Source organism: Lactuca saligna, chromosome 2, assembly GCF_052625555.1.
Source record: "Lactuca saligna cultivar CGN05327 chromosome 2, ASM5262555v1, whole genome shotgun sequence".
In the NCBI taxonomy this organism is placed as follows: domain Eukaryota; kingdom Viridiplantae; phylum Streptophyta; class Magnoliopsida; order Asterales; family Asteraceae; genus Lactuca; species Lactuca saligna.
The window spans coordinates 170,125,093-170,139,623 of NC_136418.1; the positions used below are offsets into that span (position 1 = coordinate 170,125,093).

The 14,531-nt window shown below is 36.0% G+C and overlaps 1 long non-coding RNA gene across 1 annotated transcript; it reads left to right on the forward strand.

The window, feature by feature from the left end:
- The first annotated feature begins 10,160 nt into the window (after positions 1-10,160).
- LOC145032739 (uncharacterized) lies at positions 10,161-11,178 on the forward strand. The gene is made up of 2 exons (XR_013677191.1): positions 10,161-10,309; positions 10,877-11,178. It is a non-coding gene; the product is annotated as an uncharacterized LOC145032739 (long non-coding RNA).
- The last annotated feature ends 3,353 nt before the right edge of the window (positions 11,179-14,531 follow it).

Consider the following 14,531-nt stretch of genomic DNA (forward strand, 5'->3'; position numbering starts at 1 on the left):
GTTTTTTTTTTTTTTTTTTTTTTTTTTTTTTATCGTTTTTAACACCACGAAGCATACTTTGGAGGGTAAAACCAATGAGGTAATGATATCGGATTTGAAATCCGGATATTTTTCGACGAACAACTATGTACAAAGAAGGTAACGAACATATAAAACATAAAAATAACCATTAAAAACATACTTTTATGGTAACATGAAAACGACAACTTATGTTTTTTTGTCGTTTTTAACACCACAGACAAATGGAAAAGATATTACAAAGACAATGGAAAATATATTACAAACATAATATATTTCTAATATATTACAAACACAATGTCAAATATATTACAAAACTAATATATTACAAAAACAATAGCAAATATATTACATAGACAATGACGAATATATTACAAACATCATTATTTAACAGGAATAAAAGTTACATTGGCAACAAAACAGCCAACAAAGGGTCTGGTGTTTCCCATACAGATGGTGGGGGAAGAGGGTGAATGGTTTGTGTCTGGTAGATGAGTTCAAATTCAAACATTGTGAAATCATTTGGAAAATTTTCTTTTTCTTGAATCACCCAGTCGTATTTTTTTTTGTAAGTTTTTGAGAATTTTTTTCATCTTAACCTCTTTTTTGTTGGCGTAGTCTGTTGCATCTTCTACCCAAACCCGTGCAGTTTTAATGTCGCGTTCTTTGTCTTGGACCGACCTCATTTTAGACCATATATCGGTTTGTAACTTATCCAATCGTTTCCTATCTTCTTCAATTCCTTTAATCTCGTTCTTGATCTCTTCTTCTTTTATTAATAGTTGTGATCGCTTCTCTTGTGGCATCAACCACCATGTTTCTTGAGAGGTGGACATTAGTTTATGTGATTGAGGTTTATAGAATACATATAAGTCTCTATATATAATTGACAATTTAACCACTTTTTTATAGTGCTGACTACTGTAAAATAGCTTATGACTACTATATTATGTGTTGTCACATCGTACCAAAACATTATTGTACTTTGACTACTGTCTTATAGGATTTGACTATTGTCTACTAGCCATTGACTACTATGTTTTTGTAGCACCTAGTTCCTGGTACGTAAAATTTATCTTAGTGTTTTTCATTTTTTTAGCCTTGGACTTAGCGAGTAGAGACGGGATCCGGAGCATGTTTAAGTTGGCGACTCGGCGAGTCCATATTCCAGACTCGGCGAGTCCCCGCTGTCTGATGAAACCCTAATTCCAAGGGTTTTCCCCCTATTTAAGCTAGCTTGTGCGGTCCAAGCTCGCCCCCTTTCACCCTCAGAGCGCCCTACATCAACCCTAACTCGTTTCTTCTGAGATTGAAGTGATTAGAGTGATTCCTTGAAGTTTTTGGGAGAAGAAACAGAGTGGATCAAGAAGAGGAGAAGGAGACCAGATATCTTGGTGATATTTCATAGTTCTCTGAGGTATATCTCTGCCCCATTCTGTTTGTATGCTTAAAACCCCATTAGAGCACCTTTTGAGCTCTTCTTGAACCTTTTCCAAGCTTGTGCATGAAGTAGAATTCGTAATGGGTTGATTATCCGCTAGATCTAGTCATGTTTGAGCTCTAGAAGCTCAGATCTATAACCTTTATGGGAGTAAATTGCTTGAATGTCCTAGATCTACCTTATTAGCCCTTATTTCGCCTTTAATCCCCATTATATGCATTTCTACACGTAAAGTTGGAAACTTTACGTGTAAATCCTGCCCTAAGAACCCAGATCTGTAGATGGCATGAGTTGGATTTGAACAAGATTGAGTGTATAGTATTTGCATGTGGCAGACTCGACGAGTCGCTCATCGAACTCAGCGAGTCGGGTGGGTGAGTTGGAAGCCGAACTCATCCGGGAAGGAACTCGGCAAGTCAATGCCCTAACTCAGCGAGTTCAAGGAAACCTTCTTAGATCAAGAATAGACTCGATGAGTTGTTCATACAACTCGGCGAGTCACAGCATAAAGTGTTCATCGGATGAAGATGAACTCGGCGAGTTGTTCATACAACTCAGCGAGTAGAATGAAGGACTTGGACATCAGTTTAGAAGGCGAACTCGTCGAGTCAATGCATAGCTCGACGAGTAAAGACGAGATTAAGGACAATCGAATGGATGGGACTCGACGAGTTGGCGAGCTAACTCGGCGAGTCGGGTCAACTGGAAGTTGACTCTCACTTTGACTTTTGACTTGATCAGGGGTAAAAGAGTCATTTTACCCAAGGGGCAATTAGCAGTGTTTGAGTGAGTATTTTGTGGGAATTATAGCCGGAGGATTTTCGGAGTAGCAACAGCAGCAGACAGTCAATTCCCACACCGATCAGCAGCTACTTTGAGGTGAGTTACCTTCCAGTAGCGGTGGGTCTACGGCTACAATGCCGGCCCACCAGTAGGAGTTGTATGATGGATGATTGTCTCTGTGATATTCATCTAAGGTTGTTATTACCTGTGATATGTTTATGTGCTAGTATGATATGCTGCTATGTGCTAGTGATAGTAGGGGGAGATAATCCCCAGATTATCGGTCGATAGGGCTGAAGGGACGGTCATGCCCAACCATGCTAGATAGATTATGAGATATGTGTGTTATGTGGTAGTAGTAAGGGGTGAAATAGTCCCTAGTATCCGATCGAGAGGACTGAAGGGGAGACCAGCACCCAGATATGCTAGTCAGTATTTGATCGAGAGGACCGAAAGGGAGGCAAGCTCCAAGTTATACTAGACAGTATCCGGTCGAGAGGACCGAAAGGGTAGGTCGGGCACCCAGATATTCCTGACGATATATGCATTATATGTGATTGTATGATATGTGGTACGTTGGGGGAACTCACTAAGCTTCGTGTTTACAGTTTTTAGTTTTGGTTTCAGGTACCTCTTCTTCGAAGGGGAAGGAGCTGGCGCGGTAGTGGTACATCACACACCTGCTTGTATTCCGCATTATGATATCTTCCTGGGAAATTGTACTCTGACACTTTTATGATTATGACAATGTTTTTCCGACGTGCAACATCTTTTGTGAAATGAAATGATTTTTGAATGATTTTTCCTAAATGTTTTGCTAAGTACATGTTTTAAAAACGAAAATTTTGGCTCGTATTTTTGAGATGTTACAGTTTTGTTTAGTCTTATCGAACAGTGAATATTCGACACATGATTGTTATTTGTCTACTTTTTTTATAGGTTTTGACTACTGTCTAATAGCATTTGACTATTAGTTGATTTGATTGACTACTTTTTATAGGTTATGACTACTATCTTCTAGCCATTGACTGTTATCTTGTGTTATATATAATGTGGATTTGTTATCAATTCAGAAATGAAAGAAACAATAACAAAAAAAAATTGAAGTGTGAAAATGACAGAAAGATCAGAGGAGATGAAAAGGATCTTGGCAAAATTTAATTAGCCATCAACGTCCAACAATAAGCCTCCTTTGGGGACAAGGTCCCATAACGTGTCAACCAATCCCCCTCCCAACGTTGATCCTCCTATAGTAAGAGAGAGGATGGATGAGGAAGTGAAAAAATTGTTGTTACAAAGAGAAGCTGAAGTGGATAAGGCTTTTAAAGATTATCGTCTCCAAAGAGACCTTCTAGACATCTATTGTGATGACATTGATCATAAAAAGAATTGGAATATAAGTACCAGGCAAGAAATCCAATCGATCGAGAGTTCGATCTGTTCCAGTGAAGAAAATTTGTGAAAGCTTAAGAGTGAATTAGCACTTCGTGAGTACTATTTGGAGAAAAAAAAAGGAAGTCATTGCTATGAAAAAAGAGTATCCGTATGAGTTTCCGATGTGGGAAGAAGATGAGTAGTATTTTAATAATGTTCTTGCTTGTTGTAGTAATATAAACGTAGTATATGTCCAAGTATGTCTTTCATTTTTAATTTTAAGGTAGTATATCTGCAACTATGTTTTTTTTTTTATCTGTGGTTGGTTAGGAGCTGCAAAATCTGTAATAGTTCCCGGTTTACTTATGTTTAGTAATCTAATTATGTTAATGTCAACTTTGTTTTATTAATTACTCAACGAAATGGTTATGTCTGCTATTTTTTAATTTTTTTATTTGTAAACAACATGTGTTGTATTGTCGAATGAATTAAGAATGAATATATATTACAACATGTATAGTATAGTACACAAGCAATATAGAAAATTAAGACAACAAATTCTCATACATGGAAACACAAACCATTACAATTAAGAACATACATTACTACATCTTACGTACTTCTACTACTTAGTGGTACATACAGCCTGCATAATCGACATTTAGACTACAACTTATACACAACAACACCAAAAAAGAAAATCCAACTACAAAGTAACGCTATCTTCAAGTGTAGTACTTTGCTTTGAAGTTTCTTCTTTGATCGAGCTAAGTTAGCAACTATCAACGTATTATTGTCGTTTCAAACAATATCTACGTGTAAGGTATCTGACAATCAGACTACTCTTTGACATTATTTGACTACAGTTTCATAGACTTTGACTATTACTTTGTAGCCTGCATAATGTATTGTCTTTTTGAACATTATATTTATCGTTTCAAGCAGTATCTCCGTGTAAGGTATCTTCCAATCGGACTACTCTTTGACATTATTTGACTACAGTTTCATAGACTTTGACTACTACTTTGTATCCTCCATAATGTATTGTCTTTTCGAACAGTATATTTATCGTTTCAAATAGTATCTCCGTGTAAAGTATCAGCCAATCAGACTACTCTTTGACATTATATGACTACGGTTTCATAGACTTTGACTATTACTTTGTAGCCTGCATAATGTATTGTCTTTTCGAACAGTATATTTGTCGTTTCAAACAGTATCTCCGTGTAAGGTATCTGCCAATCGGACTACTCTTTGACATTATTTGACTACGGTTTCATAATGTAGTTTCAAACAATACTTATGGGAATCCACCTAATTGTATGTTATTCTTTTTTTCTTATTTAAGTACTCCTATAAAATTATAACAAACTAACAAAAAACTTAAAAAAAATGGCCTCCAATCAACCAACTTCTTCCAATGCAGTTTCTCCGTCCAATACTCCACATCCATGGACAATAAGAGAGGTAATGGTGGTAACACGTTGTTGGTTGAACATTTACGATGATGTAACCATGGTTAACCCTGATTGCGTAGAAGGTGATGAATGGACTCGCATAACAGCCATGTTTAACCTCTCGTTGGGAGAAGGAAAACACCGAACACAAGAAGATATTTTTGGTAAGTGGATGGATTTAAAGGAAAAAATCACATGGTTTAATCGATGGTATCATCATCTTAAAAACAGGTATCATTATCCAAACTACGAAGAAGATCTTTTAGAAATGGTTAAAGATCATTACATTTTCGAGCACGAGGGAAGTGACTTCGAGTATGAGGATGCATGGATCCTACTTAAAAATAACAAATGTTTCATGTAGAAGGCTCTTTTATGTGAAATGTATTGTGTAATGTTTCTTAAGGGTGTATCTCGATTTCTATAATGTTTTATGTTTGTGTTTTATTTTTCATGGAATAAAGGAGTTAATAAGTGGAGTACTAGATTTAATTAATAATCTCAGAAGTGCTTTTTAATACAAGCAATAAAAATTACAAATACGAGAATTCATTGCTTTCCTACATTAATCTAAGGACAATTCAAATCAATTGTACTATTCAAATCAAAAGTAGGGTACACGCTTTCGTTCTGTGACCCGCTCCCGGATGCAAACTCATCAATCATTATGCCCTTTTGTGTAGATCTTTTCCTCCCCCCAGATCCGCTCCCTGATCCCCTACCCGTACAATCGTTCCTAGTGTGTCCAAATTGACCGCATGTAGAACATTCTTATCGTATGGGACGCTCACCTTGCGATGGGATACGTCCAATATTTCTTGGCCTACCCGGCTGACGTCTCTCCATTATGGGTGGCTTCACGGTCATCACATCATCGGGGATCTCCCAATCAGATGGACTTGGTAAGGGGTTCACATACTCCTCGTAAGTTTTTCTAAGCGTCTCTGTAAAGTAAGCTTTTAAAGCAAATTCCGAACAATCTTCGTAACGGTTCATTGTGAGCACTTTTATGACATGGCCACAAGGTAAGCCATCTATTTGCCACCACCTACATGTATAGGTTCTTTGTTGGAAATCAACAATGACACTTTTGTGAGTAGAGCTTTTCACTTCAAATCTACTATTTGAGATAGGGTACACCACACCATCCAATTATTACAAGCATCCTTATTTGTTTGTATAATCATTTCAGCCCATGGGGTGAGTGTCGTTTTTACTTCAGCTAAAAAAATAGACATATGTTAATAATATCATATGAGTAGTAAAATAACATTTCAAGTAGTATTAGATATAAAACATAAGTACTTGCTGCACTACGTTTCTGAAAACTCCATTGTTGCATTGTTGCACGAAAATACTCAATCAACATCAATATTGGCATCTTTCTTGCAAATCTTAACATTGCATTTATCGACTCCGCACTATTTGATGCCATAAGAAAATACCGATTCCACGGAAAATGTGCCCTGGCCCATTTTTCTGGATTGATGTTTTGTAGGTATTTCCGTACACGAACATTTACCTTTTTAATTTTTTTCATCCCATTATCAAATTTTTTAATAGTATACGATTTGCATGTCTCCCAAAATAATGCATGTATTGTATTGCTGCTTCCAAATTTTGGTGAAATGTTGAAATACAAATGGATACCACATATTCCATGATGGCGTGAGGAAATATATTTGCAATTGACGTCGCTATGGATGGAGCCTTATCATATATGAATGTAAGGTCTTCCACATTGCCTATACATTCATGTAGTTTTCGAAGAAACCAGGACCATGTCTCCGTACATTCACTTTTGCATATGGCATAAACAACAGGCAAAATCTGATTTTGACCGTCCATTGTTACTGCGAGCAACGTCATACCCTTGAATTCACCCTTTAGGTGACCACCATCAATTATTAGCGTCGGCCTACAATATTTGATGAACGCTTGTACCTACAATTATTTTTTATTTGATTAACAAATACAAATTGAGAATCATATGTTATATTTGTTATAAAAAATTATCACTGCTTACCGAGCAACCCATCGCAATATACACAAACTCAAATCGATCTTCAACGTCTGTTCTTATCTGAGTAACAATTCCTAGATTATGCTTGACTAAGTTGTGCATATACGCTGCTAGTTTGGTGAATGATTCCTCTTTGGTACCTCTTAACATCAACAACGCATATTGTTTTGCCCGCCATGCCTGTTGGTATGAGATATTGATTGGAAATTTCGAATTGATGTCCCTTACAATTTCATTACTCCAATAAACTCTATTATAATCTTTGGCCAAAACTTCAGCGATAAAGTGGCCGAGTACCTTTTTCTTTGATTGTCGATGATTAGACTCCAAGTTTGTTGCACAACATGTGTGTTGGTCAACAACTTTTGTGACTTGGAAAGCAGTAGTAGATTTGATTCCCCTTGCCCTAACCATCCAAGAACAATTTTCTACCAAACAAACCACCTCGAACCTTTCTTTACTCGACCTGGTAGTCTTATACTGCTTACCTTGTTCCATGCATTGTGTTCCAATTGCAGGCTTGAGCAACTCTTTGTCATAAAAAATGTCTAGAACCTTAATCTTTTCATTTATATCCAACCTCTGACATGGAATGTTCACATTATCATTTACAGGGCATAAAGGCAATGGGGGCATACCATGAAACATGGTATCAGAATAAATAAGTTTAGGTTCATCATCTAATTCTTCTCCGTTGGAATCACTCTCTAGACCGATTATATCCAACTTGTCACAATCCACAAACTCACCATAGCCTTTTAGTTCTCCATCATGCAAAAATGGATCTTCTTCTTTTCCAGATTCATTACCAACCTTATTCACCACATCTAGTGCTTTTTTTTTGGTCAAAGTTATGATTTACACCAACATCATTAACATATGTACCAACATCATTATCACCTATATACTTATAATTCTCCGGTATAACATACATAATCAGTTCTAGCAATACATTTTCATTTTCAGCAACACTGTGATATTAACTTTTACTTGGACTTTTAAAGTTACCTATTGGGGTGTTGCTCCCTTTTCAACTTGATAAATTAGCTGCAGATGCCTTTCCTCTATCATCCACTTCGTTACGCGATACGCCTTCTTCAACCACCACATAGACATACACATATTTATTGCCAACGATATTTATTACCTTGATCAGCTTTCTAATATCACGATCATTAACAACACCACAATAATAGAGTTGTTCTGGATGTTGATAAGCCAGACTGACTTTTGATTCTTCGGGAAGACCCATCTTGCACTTCACCAAATGAACAAATTCGGTGTATGTGGTGGTTTCATAAAATTCAACACCGAAATAAAATATTCTCGGATTGTATCCCGGTGGCCAAAAATATGATAATTGGGAATTAACAAACTCCCATCTTCCATCCATAATGAGCAACACAAAATACTCTTTGCAACTCATTGTCTTAATTTTGAGAATAAAAAAGCTAGGGTGAAGAAACTTTAAAGAACATGAAATATTTCAAAAAATATTAAATACTTAATATATATATAGTAGGTTGAAAACAGTAGTCAACTCTGACGAAAATATAGTCAACTCTAACGAAAAAGTAATCAAATTTAACAAAACAATAGTCAAATTTTTAATAAAAAAAGTAGTCAAATTAACAACAAAGTAGTCAAGTTTACCGAAAAAGTAGTCAAATTCAAACCAAATAATTGTTAAAATTTAAACAAAATAGTTGTTAAAATTTTATATAAACACTTTTTTTATTCTGTGTATTTAATTAAAATAAAATAAAATAAAATAAATTTTAAAAAAATAACCAAAAAGTAGCTTTTTGGAAATAATAATAGATAAAACCCCAAAATAGTAGATAAAAAAACAGTACTTTTTTTGACAACATAGTAGATAAACCTCCAAAATAGTAGATAAAAAAAAATAGCTTTTTTGGCAAAAACTATAGCCTACGGTTTGGAAACCCGTAGGTATTAGAGAGAAAACCGTAGGTTATATATTACATACGGTTTTGTATGTGAAAAATGATTTTTTTATACAAAACGCGAAATAGTAGACGAAATAACGAAACAGTATGCGAATCTCGAAACTTACGGTTTCGTGGGCTATTTTTGGCTATCTACTAATTTTTAGCTAAAATTGCTAATAACTCCCTTAATTTGGCTAGATTAGTAATTACCAAAAGAAATATCTTCAACAAAATAATCAAACTAATTTATGTCTTTAAACTATAAAGAAACAAAATGGAAAGGTAAAAGACAAAAACTGACCTTGATGCAGTTAAAAGCCAGTTACCCCGTTCCTATTATTCATTGAGGGGTAGATACATTGAACATATAAAACGGGTAAGATGCAAGCATCAGAAGATGCAAAACAACCCCACCACAGGACCAAAGTTTTTATTTATTTTTTATTTTATATATTTCCTTCGTTTTTAATTATTATGTAATGATCTGCTTGATATGCTCAATAACCTAAAATATTAGTTTGTTTAAACCATGATTGATCCCTTGAAGCAATGTATTTGATCCCCTAGCTAGGCAATGACACCTATTTTTTGTAAGTTGTGTTTTGTTGCTGACAAAGTATTATTATTATTATTATTATTATTATTATTATTATTATTATTTATGTTTTTGTCTTAAAAATTATTAGAAACTATAGTTATTATTCTATTTAATAATAACTCATTTATTATTGTTAAATTATTTTATAATTATTTACTGGTAACAAGGATAAGCTCTACCCAGTACCCACCTTATCTCAAGGTCAAAATTTTAATTGTATTAAAAAGTCAACTGACTGAAGTTTTATTTTAATTACTTATGGATGTCTAGTCTCATAGTTATTTGATCAAGATGAATCAAATGGGTTTTTTAACGAGGAATTGATGAGGTTCAGAATATATAATAATAAAATTAAAAGATTTACAACAAAGTATTATATTTTATTATAAAAATATCCATTTATTTTTTCAATCTAGACAACGTTGGAAGTTAAACTAATAATGCAAGTTTCACTCCCTGATCACTACTCAAATTGTTTATTTATACAAGCTTTCTATTCACACATGGATGCATATTCCCTGCATCTTTTTTCCAATTTCTCTCACAAAAATGTCTCAGGGAGGAGTGCGCCGCCACCAAAGGAGGCTATCTCAGTCGGTTTTCGACTTCCCGGACGACGTTCTGCAACCACCTCCCGTGGCGGACAATGACAGTTCCGACAAGGTTGGTTTCACTTTCACCTCTGCTTGTGCTTTAATTTAACTTGATTCAGATCTCGTTTCATATTTCTTAATACTTATGCTCCCCTGTTTACCATTTTCGTAATGCAAAACGATCTGGTCACTTATAAAAAGGTTTCTTGTTTTGGAAGATTCTATATGCATTTCAGATTTATAAAGTCATCTTCGTTTTTCCATAAAGTTTTGTTCGATTTTATCACACTACATAGATTATAAAAAGGAGTGTATGTTCATCGATTACATACACTAGTGCTCACCGGAACGCCGTGGGCGGTGGTGGTTATTCAAATTCTGCAATTGGCTCTCGGTTTCCATTCCGGTGGAAGTACAATGAGATCGCCTCAGGGGTCCTTGTGATGGTCGTTGTTTAAAAGTCGTACATTAAAAAAAGTAGTCTTGTAGGTAGTGTTACGTGGCTTGATTCCAATCACTCATTTAGATCATGTTTGTTTGTTAGGTAGGAAAGTAAAAATCCATTTAAAAAAAATACAGTTTTACTTGTGTATTTATATATACAAATATATCGATTCATTAAAATTGCTATTTACAGGAATCGAGGAATGCAAACTCGGTGTCTAAGGTACCAGAACAACAACATAGTACACGTCCAACCTTAGACGCTTCCACACATTTGAAAGAGAAAGGTGTAGCTTCTTCCTTACCACCAACGTCACAAAAGAAGTCGTAACGCTAGCTGGAAAATACACATGCTAGCTAGCTTAAGTTGGGAAATTAAGTGTGTAACAAATGGTTCTCTTTCTCTAGCTTCTTGTTACTTTTATTTCGTGTTGTAGTGTCATGTTAATTTCTAGTTCGATGATGTGAAATAAAGTATCGTATTGGCAACCACAATTTTCGTTTCATATAAAGTACCCATTTAAGGTGGCAAAAGTCCCACTATTTAAGTACAAATTAGTAATAGATTGTTTTATACTAAAACTTTAAACATCTCTATTTGTTATGGAGATAGGAATCCATATGTTGACGCCATATACTGTTGGATGTTGATTCTGTGACAACGATCAAATTAAAAACATTTGTCATGGTTATTAGTGGTGAAGGAGTCAGTAAGCTTCCCCAATGAACTGTCTCTCTCTTAACCTTAGAGGTGCGGGTGATTCTTGCATAGCGGAGTTGTGGAATGACTTACCACATATCAAATCTGATAGAGATGGGTCTTGGATTTACATGGGAGGTTTTAAAGATGTAAGACAACGAGAGGATCGGTTTTCTGAGATGGTGTGTATCCCAAGCATGGAGGCGTTCAATTCATTTATAAGATAAGCATGAATAATGGAGTGTATTCTCGGAGGTAGAAGATTCACTTGGATGAACCCAGATGGAAGAAGTCTAAGTAAAATTGACTGTTTCTTTGCTTGCAACAACTTCTTGGCCAGATGGGTAAATGCCTCTGAAACTGCTCTCCCCATATTGTATTATGATCATTGTCGTCTCATTATTGTTTCCAGCTTTCATGACTATGGTCCTTGCCTATTTAGGTTTTATAACTCATGATTATTATGTGATAAATTATGTCATCTGGTTTCAAACTCTTGGTAGAAAGTAGTATTGGATCGTACTACTGGAAGCACGTGATTCGTACTCGAATCAAGGAAAATCAAGAGGATTCTAAGGAGTTAGTTGAGGGAAGATAGCATGGTTTGCCACCATGATTCATTGCAAAGTGTTTCGGTCTCTATCAGCCTTTCGGTTATGGTTGTTCATTCTGAGGATGAGACTGGTAATTAGTCGTCGTGGCAATTTTAGGACTGAATAGTGTAGACCTATTAAAAATCTTGATCTAAAACAAAAGGCTCGTGTTAAATGGGATGTCTAGGGAGACAAAAATAGCAAAAACTTTCTTGGCTTGATTAATGGAAAGAGGAAAAAAATTGCAAAATTAATGGGCTTACAATAAATGGGATCTGGAATACTGATCCGAACTGCATAAAAATGAGATTTGGAAAAAAAATTGTAATGTATTGAAAATCATAAGGTATAAATTTCATTTTTTAATACAATCAAACACCGAATATCTTTTACTCAAACATTTAAAAGCATTTCATAATAAAACCATTATCAGAGTACAATCCTAAAATCACAAAGTTGCGGAAGAACATAGGTGTATGCACTGCGATTAAGCCTGATCCTTCCCTTTTGAACCGGAAGTACCTGAAACTATAAACAATAAACTGTAAGCACAAAGCTTAGTGAGTTTCCAAAAATACCGTATACCATACATACAATATAGAATGTTATGTGCCAGCCATAGTTTTACCATTATGCCATGAGCTATATCATGGTCTTTCCTTGCCAAGCCCAGGCCAAAACCTTAGGTCTTACAGACAAGTACCAAGAGTCACCTCCTGGTCTTCCATGCAATCATCACAAAGACAACAATCATACATTCTACAACTAACAATATACTTAACTGTCAGGGTCTGAACCCTAGTCTTGCATACAAATTTGCTAGGAGCCACCTCCGGGTCTTTCATACAATGCCAAGGGCCACCCCCTGGTCTTTCAATAATTCATAAGCCAATGGGCCGACATTGGTGCTGTCGAACCATAAACACAATGAGGATACTCACCACAGACTTCTAAAACCCATGGATAAATCTCTGGCTGCAGATCTGCTAAAACCCCTCGCGCTATCAATCACAAAATAACATCCAATTACTAATTGGATCTTGACTCACACGAAGAGTCCAAATTAGGGTAAAAGACCTCTTTACCCTTGCCCGAACTTGGCGCAAGGCCAAGGCCCAATCCACTTGTCCAAAAGCCTAAATTCTAAAATAATCACCCAAAGCCCAAACATGGCCTAATTTTCCAAATTGGGACCAAAACCCATCATGGGCCTAATCTGAGAAGGCCTAATATCCTAAAAGGCATAAAATGTCCAATGGTCAACCTTGGTTAAACTTTTGGTCAATGGACAAGGTCAAAAAAGGTCAACACATCAAGAAAACCCAACAGATTGAGTACACCCTGCGTACTCAGTTGGTACACTCAGCGTACACCGGCTCGACTCAGTATGCGCTAAGTACTAGGAGGTATGCCCCGCGTATGCATACTGCTCACAATCCACTTAGAAAAGGTCTTAATCCCTTAATCCAATACGTCTAATACTCAGAACTTGTTCTAAATCATGACTTAATCCACAAAGTTGTTGAATTTGAGATTTTGCATGGCTCAAAGGAACTAATGCTCATTCATTGATATTATCCTTCAAGATTGCATTTTTATGTATTTGGGACACCTCAAATGTCCAGATCTAGGGACCAAACTCCTGTAGAAAACTCATTTCCAAAAAGGCAAACCAAAGAGACCAAAATGTGCCACAACCACCCCAAACTAGATCCACTCAAAATAGATGATAAGATTAAATCTTTTTACCTTCAATAGGTTGCAAAAGATGAGTAACTTATGGATCTCTAAGCTCCACTCTAAGTGATGATTCCTCAACAAGCTCTGATCTCTTCAAAATGCACAAAAACATTCCAAGATTCCTCACAATTACTTAAGAACTCCAAGATGGTGGCTAAGGGTGGAGATTAGGGTTTAGGAGGTATGTAGGCTAATAAGAGGCAAGGCTCAATGAATAAAAGAAGCTTAAATAGGGGTAAAACCCTAGAAATTAGGGTTTCTATCTAAAGGGTACACCCTGTGTACCCATTATTACGCCTGATGTACTCAGAAGGCATTCGCGACCGATCCAACCACTACGCCATGCGTACTTGGTAAGTACGCCCCGCATACTCGACCAAGCTCCAAAACACTTAAATTTTAATCATCCATAACTCCTTCGTTCTAAGTCCAATTTCGACGTTCTTTATATCCACAAAAAGGTCACAAGAAGTCTACACTTCTATCAACTCATCCTCACCTTAAGACTTACCGAACAAAACCCAAAATTCATAAAGACCCGAACTGCCAAATCACTGATATACCCTTGGGCTCCGAAACACAATCGAACACTCGAATCACTTAATATATAATACCCTCATCCAAAAAGGGAATATTCTCTCTCTTCCGCCAAGGCCCGAAGCCTTATGATAATTGATGATTCGGGTCATGGCTCCCGAATAATGAAGCGATTTGAAACCGAGTGTTACATTTTTTCAGAAAAATTTAATGAGATGATTCCTGCTAGACTTAAGCTTATTAGTCCGAAATTTTTGAAGTTATCTCAGTCTAACTGT